The sequence below is a fragment of the Hipposideros armiger genome, unplaced genomic scaffold (assembly GCF_001890085.2).
Source record: "Hipposideros armiger isolate ML-2016 unplaced genomic scaffold, ASM189008v1 scaffold_41, whole genome shotgun sequence".
NCBI lineage: Eukaryota > Metazoa > Chordata > Mammalia > Chiroptera > Hipposideridae > Hipposideros > Hipposideros armiger.
The window spans coordinates 4,645,438-4,652,220 of record NW_017731391.1 but is presented as its reverse complement, the minus strand read 5'-3'; positions in this window follow the sequence as shown (position 1 = coordinate 4,652,220).

Sequence of the window (6,783 nt, the reverse complement as noted above, 5' to 3'; positions counted from 1 at the left end):
GAACTAACCTACTAAAGTGTACATAGTCATAGTCTTAGTCCGTCCCATATGAAGAATATCCTTTGTGCTCCTGGGTGATTCATTCTCTTTTTTATCTTATTAACCCAGTGTCAGATAGAAGGAAGTAGATGGTGTTACATAAGAACATATATAGATAAGAACACGTCTCAGAGGCTTGAAGAGTAGGGATTTGGAGAGAGTGATGGGGGTTGGGCTTTCTAAGGAGAAAGGGGTGGCGGTATTAGGAAAATTTGCCATGAGGTGGAAAAGAGTGGGGTGAGGGGATTTACAAAGAGGTGAAGAGAATTCTGGGGAGGTGTCCCTATGCTAAGTGTTCATCCTCCTTTAAAGGTTATCTTAAGAAATCATTCAGAAAAGATCTAAGTTGTTCTACAAGGCTTTGAGATGTAGGTGTGTGTGTGCTATTGTACTGAGAATACAAAGGCACAGTTTTACTTGGAGTATGGTCAATCTTTTACACTGATTTTACCAACATTTTGGTTTACTATCCTGTTAGGTTACTTAATAGAGATTTTATCATTAAAAATTACATACCCAAAGGAACTCAGTCTGTGCCATTGGTCGTAGAACCAGAAACAGCCCAGTGGCCACTGTAAGTAGAATTGAGACTGTGGCTGTGTGAGAATAAAATAACAGAGTAACATACAAAGAGCAGAATTTACCGAAAAGTTGAACATATTTGACCCAGAGTTGGAGGCAAGTAGACACTATAAATATAATAGGTTTGTAGGCACATTGTTGTTGGATTAAGTGTTTGATGTTTGCTAAAAACACAGTCAAAGTAATCCATTTTATTTGAAGGCTAAATACCTGGTCCTATTTTGAGAAACTCCATCCCTTATTTTGAGACTACACTGAGCACATACTATTGTATAAAAACCCAGGAGAGTTAATTAGTATCCCTTGCATGTTTCCATTGTTAGTACTATTATCTTAGCTCTGAAGGGTCCTTGGAGAGAGGATTTATCCTACTCTCCTTACCTTACAGCTTTTGTTTTGATCCTTTTGGATTTCTCAGGAGGTAGTCGTTAGGGTTGACCAGAAAAAAGGAGTTGGCATCTAAAAGTTCTACAGCCAGATGACCAAGGGATGTGGCACAGCTCTGTCTAACCTCAGAGCTTGAGACAGAAGGCTCTGTCACGTTAGTCAGACACAGTGGACACTATCTCATTGGGCTCCCATGTCAAGTCTCTCTGAGGGAAAAAAAAGCATTCAGTTTTCTGTTAGCATGCTAGCACATACTTATTGACTTGTGTGCTAAGTAGTGTTTAATTTTTTAAAAAAAGTGTGGCCATGCAATTCCCTCAGAATTAAACTTGGTATGCTTGACCTGCCCTACGGGAATACTTTTTAGAAGTATTATGATATACAATTTATTTTCTCTTTCTTTTGTGGGTGGGGGTGGGTAGTTGAGGGGATGGGACAGGCAGGGTAGAGTAGAAGTGGGGAGGGGAGAGGCAGGTAGAATAGAAGGAAGCAGTGGGAGGGGGGGAATGAAACAAAAATAGTAACTTTAACTGCTTTTCAAAGCTTATTCAGTTACCACAGCACATCAACTGCAATTGCATCAAGTACTAATAAAGTACAAACTTTGTTGCTAGTTCTTCAGTCCACAGGTCAAATTATAAGGAGTCATTTGAAAAGTTGAACTTTTGGTAAAAGTTTAGAAAAATTCTCAAAATACTTACAACGATATTTAAATCCTAAAATATGATACTGAAATTAAAAATACTTGGAACATAATTCCTTACCTCAAATATTGTTCCCATTGTAGAAATAGCATTTGAAATACTTGAGCATTCATTGAGGAACTCCTGATTGCCCAGTTTCTATGTTTTAAGAATTTGACAATCATTTTTCACTCATATTACGTTAATGCCTCATATTTCACATTTAAGTGTTGATTTGTTTCACTTAGTTTTGTTTAGCTCTTCTGGAATTTTCTGTTCACTTGAACTTATTGACCTTTGTCTAGACATTTTTGTATATAGTTTAATAATACTCTTACCAACCATATTAAAGAGTGACAGAGGTAATCTACGGAATAATGAAGTTCTCACTAATATCCGCCTAATCTGTTTTTCTAGAAAGGCCAGAGCTTGACAAATATCACAAACTAGTGGATCCTGCTTGTTCCCAGACAAGGCTTGTTTATTTAGCTGATGATATTTGTCAAGTCCACTCAGGTACAAACGGTAACCTGGAAATTATCCAGGAGTTATAAATGTGAAAAGTAAATTTCAACACCACCCTTTGAAGTGCTCAGGCCAAAAACTAAGGCATCATCCTTGCCTCTTCTCTCTCTCTGATAACCTCCAAAGAGTTAGCACATCGTCTTGGCTTCACATTAAAATGTAATACAGAATTTGACCCTTTTTCACTACAACCACTACTTTTAACCATTCCCGACTAAACCACCAACTCTTGCTAGATTATTGCAGTGGTCTCTTAGCCTTGGGGGAGACTTGTAAGTAGAAGGTCAATATCACAATGAAAGATAGCTACAAAATCTCTATATTCCTTTACATTTGGGGGCGGGTTGCCTCTAAATTTGTCAGAATATGTGATTATAACAACAAGAAACCCATTCAAACTTGTTTACAAAAAGAAGGAAAGACAGTGTAGCCAGTTTTCAACCAGGAATAAGGACTGGGAACTGGAAAGTGAGAAATGGAGACTCTACTCCACCCTCTGAGAGTCACTTCTCTGTAATTTGTGTGTCTGTTCCATTCTCCCATGTTCCATCTAAATGTGGGTACTCTCAGCTTCAGTCCCAGCTCTACATGATTTTCTAGTTCAGACATATTAGACTCTTTATGATTCAACTCCAAATTCCCAGAAGAAGATGATCTCTTGCTTGGCTTAATTCAGGTGTCTGCCTCTGATCCAATCAGTTTAGACCAGGACACATGGTCACCTGATCAAAACATGGTTGCCCAGGCCAGGCATTTCAGCAGGACCTAGGGGACCCATTTAGAAAAGGGGGCAAACACACTAATTAATATGTCTCCTGCAATTTATGAATAATTTAAATTCAATAGCCTGTTAAATGGTGCAGTGTATCAATTATTGTCGTGCATACATCCTTTGGGACTCAATAAACAGCAATTAATTCTATATAAATGAATGCTAGCAGGTGAGATAGATGTGGTCTCCTTTCCAGAAAGTTTTTGCCAGTAACATAATTTCTCACTAAAATATTTATTTTCAGTTTCTATTTTATTCCCCTCAATCAGCATCTAGCTGCCCCTATGAGACCAATAACAGAGCCTTAGTTAGCCTGGTAGCCTTTAAAGAAGATAATGAGGATTGGCGGATTCAGGAACATTATGAATTCTCTGTCTTTGGTCTTTGGCCTTCCATGCTGAATAATTTAATGAGCTGCCTTTCTTTTTGTATGTCGATTCTTTTTTTTTTCTCCCTTTAAATTTTCAGTGTATTAACTGAGTATTGCTTAGAGCTGTCCTGACTCAGCTAAACGTAATATAGTTATCTATAATTTGTCAGTGGTATATATTTTATGTCATCGTCTCTTGGTCCATTCTTCAACAAGCAGGTAAGAAAGAATTCCATCTAGGAGGATGTCACCTACCCAAAGGCAGAAAGCTATTGAATTGCTTGGAATCAACAGAGTGATTCATGCATTAAACAGAACAAGCAAAAAAATAAATAAATAAAACTTTGTTGAGAAATTATTATGGGTAAAACTCTCTGCTATGTGCTACATTTTAAAATGAATAATATGTATTATTAAATTTTAATGTTATTCTAAACTTAAAATTAATTTAAATTCTTAAATTTTGAATCTTAATTTAAAAATCAATTGATACTTACTTACCAGAAATATAAATTTGAAGATCCATTACTTTATCTTTGCTATCATAAAGGCAGATATTTGGGGGCATTTTTTTTAACCTAATAGAATTCTGGATATGTCCTGGTCTCCCTGAGTTTGGAGAGGATGGATTGCAAATTCACAAAGCTAACTGACATTAGCAGATATGCTCCGAATTCACGTTAACTGCCACGTGTCCTCTATGAACCAAAGTTTTGGGAATGCCAGGATGAGTTCATAATCTGATGAGAGAGATGAAGTGTGGAAATCCAAACAAAAATTCCAAAGTAAAAAATTTAAAAATTGGCTTAAATTGGAGATCTCCTGAGGTCCCTTTTACCTAAAAGATACTGATAGTAGAATGGAAAAACTGACATTTGTGAGTATCTACTGAGTGCTAACCAATGTAGTAACAAGTGCTAACCAATTTTACATTTTTTTTCCAGTTTCTCCTCACAAAAATCCTAGGAAGTATTAATCTCATTTTACACGAGGAACCTGGATTTCCCTTAGGAAAAATAAAGAATTTGCCCAAAGTTGTACATATAACCAAGGCCTGGATTGAAATTTGTCTGGCAGACAACAGAGCCCAGGATTTTTCCACTATACCACAAGGCCTCTCAGCAAGAAGTTGTCCCTTCTCCAAAGAGTTTTATAATCCAGTGATGACAAATTATCCAACAAATCCATTTTCAACCTATATGAAAAAGTGGATCATAAAATTCCTTGAGGAAATGATCTGTCTTGCAATCCCCCCATACAAAGGCTTTAGTATTAAAAAACAAACAAACAAACAAACAAACAAAAACCCTTCAGGTACTTCTGATTACCTCCCACCTGCCTTCCAATGCTCTTCTCCCTCCTCTTCACCTGGTCAACTTCTACTCATCTGAACTCAACTATGGTGAGTATCACCATTTCCAGGCCTTCTCTGGCTGGTTAAATTTCCCTCTTTAGTCCAACTTGTGCATGATTCCATCAATGAACTCATCACATTGTTTTATAATTACTTATTTATGTGAGGTTCCCCCCCTGTGGTGAGCTTGTTGAAAGCAAGCATTGCATTTTTTGCATCTTCAGAACCTAGCACAATGTCTCATAGGCAAGCAAAGTTTTCAGAGCACTAAAGTAGTAAACAAAAAATTCAGAACCACTTGGAAGTAGCTTAAGAAAATCTTCAAATTTGTTTTATTGTTCGTTGCACCCAGTGAATTAACTGAGTAATTCAATAAACATTAAACCACAATACAATTTTATAGATTCTAAGTGTGAGACCTTGGATGCGGAAGCTCCACAGAAAACTACATTTCCCGAAATCCCTGAACCCCAGTCGTAGTTGATTTGCTGACTGTTCTTGAAGGCCTGTCACCTTAACCAATAATGTGACGAGAATTTCCTGGCACGGGGCGGAAAGCGACCAATCACAAGGAAGAGGGTGGGCACTTCTGATTTCGGTTCTCAAAACGCGTTATATCTCTTCTGTGGCTCCTCGCGGGACCATAGGGGCGGGGTGTCATTAACCTGGGAGAGTGTCCTTCCTCTGCACCCCACTGGACTCCACCCTACGAATTCGAATTAGCCTTTATGCGCTCCATCCTTTCGTTTTTCTAGTTTCCACATTTCCCCACGTTCTTCCTAATCAAGTACCTCTATTTTCCATCCGCCTTTCCTTGTTGAACGCACTCTCAGAGAGGTAACGACACCATGAATCTCCACCTTTCCAAACTTGAACCAGATATTTATCTCTAAGCATCCAAGCGAGATTGTGTCAAGGAAGTAGCGGAAAGGTCTGAGTAAGAACTTCATCCTTCCCTCCTTTCCCCTTGCAGAAGCTACTGGGAGATTGCTTAATGGATAATCAGCATTAAAGGCGGATTGAAGGCTCCGAAATGAGTGACAAGCGAGGTGTTTACTTCCACCCTCGCTCCCGCCTTCATCCCCACCCACCCTAGCGTGCAGATTGAATCCAGGGGTGGCGTGCCACAGGTCGGGACAGACACCCAGCCCTGGAGCGGTTCCCCGTTGGCAGCCTATTCCATTCTAGCAGCTCCCTGCCATGGCCACGCTTTAATCCTACCAACAGTTTCAGGAATGAATTCATTTTCCCCCCTCTAGGTTTACCTCCTTGCCCAGTACCTTTCTAGGTCTGCCATCCTCTTGCCACAGGCATACTCGTTGTCTAGACGCCTTTTCAAAAAAAAAAAAAAAAAGCAAAAAACAACCAACCAAACAAACAAAAACCAAACCAAATCCAAATCTATCCAAAACAAAGCACATCAATAAAGCAACGATAATATTGCAGCCAGCAGCCGGGAGTGTGTACCTCATTAAAGGGTAAGAACATAAACCCCCGCTATAAAGACCAAATTTAAAAGGTTTCCTGCTGCTCGTCAGTCGACAACATTTTTACTGTCCCAGCTGCAAGCGAAGCAGCTGCATACTCTAGAAGGGTGATTGGGGTGGCAGAAATTTAGCCATGGTCTGGGATTTTCGCAGGAGATAATTTAAACCCCAGCTCCACTCCGGCGAAGGAGGGGGTTGCGGTGCGCGTGCGCATGCTCAGCAGCCCGCTCCGCGGAGCCCCAGCTGCCGCCACCGCCGCGGCCGGCGCTGTAACCGCGGCTGCCGCTGCTGCTCCGGGCGGGCGTTGGTGCCGTGTGCCGAGGCGCCCTGTCGGGAGAGAGGGAGCGGCCGGGCGGGAGCGCGGGCGGCGCCGGCGCCTGAGGAAGGCAGCCGGGGCTCTGAAGAAGCGAGGGCGGGCCGATCCGGCGGCGGACGCGCGAGGCGGAGAGCGCGGGGACCCACCCCGGGCGCCCTGCGTGCGATGCCGGCCGGGCAGCGGCGCTGAGCGGCTGGGAAGCCGAGCGGCGGCCGCGGACGGAGAGCCGGCGACCCCCCGAGAAGACGAGCAGGAGCAGGAGCAGGAG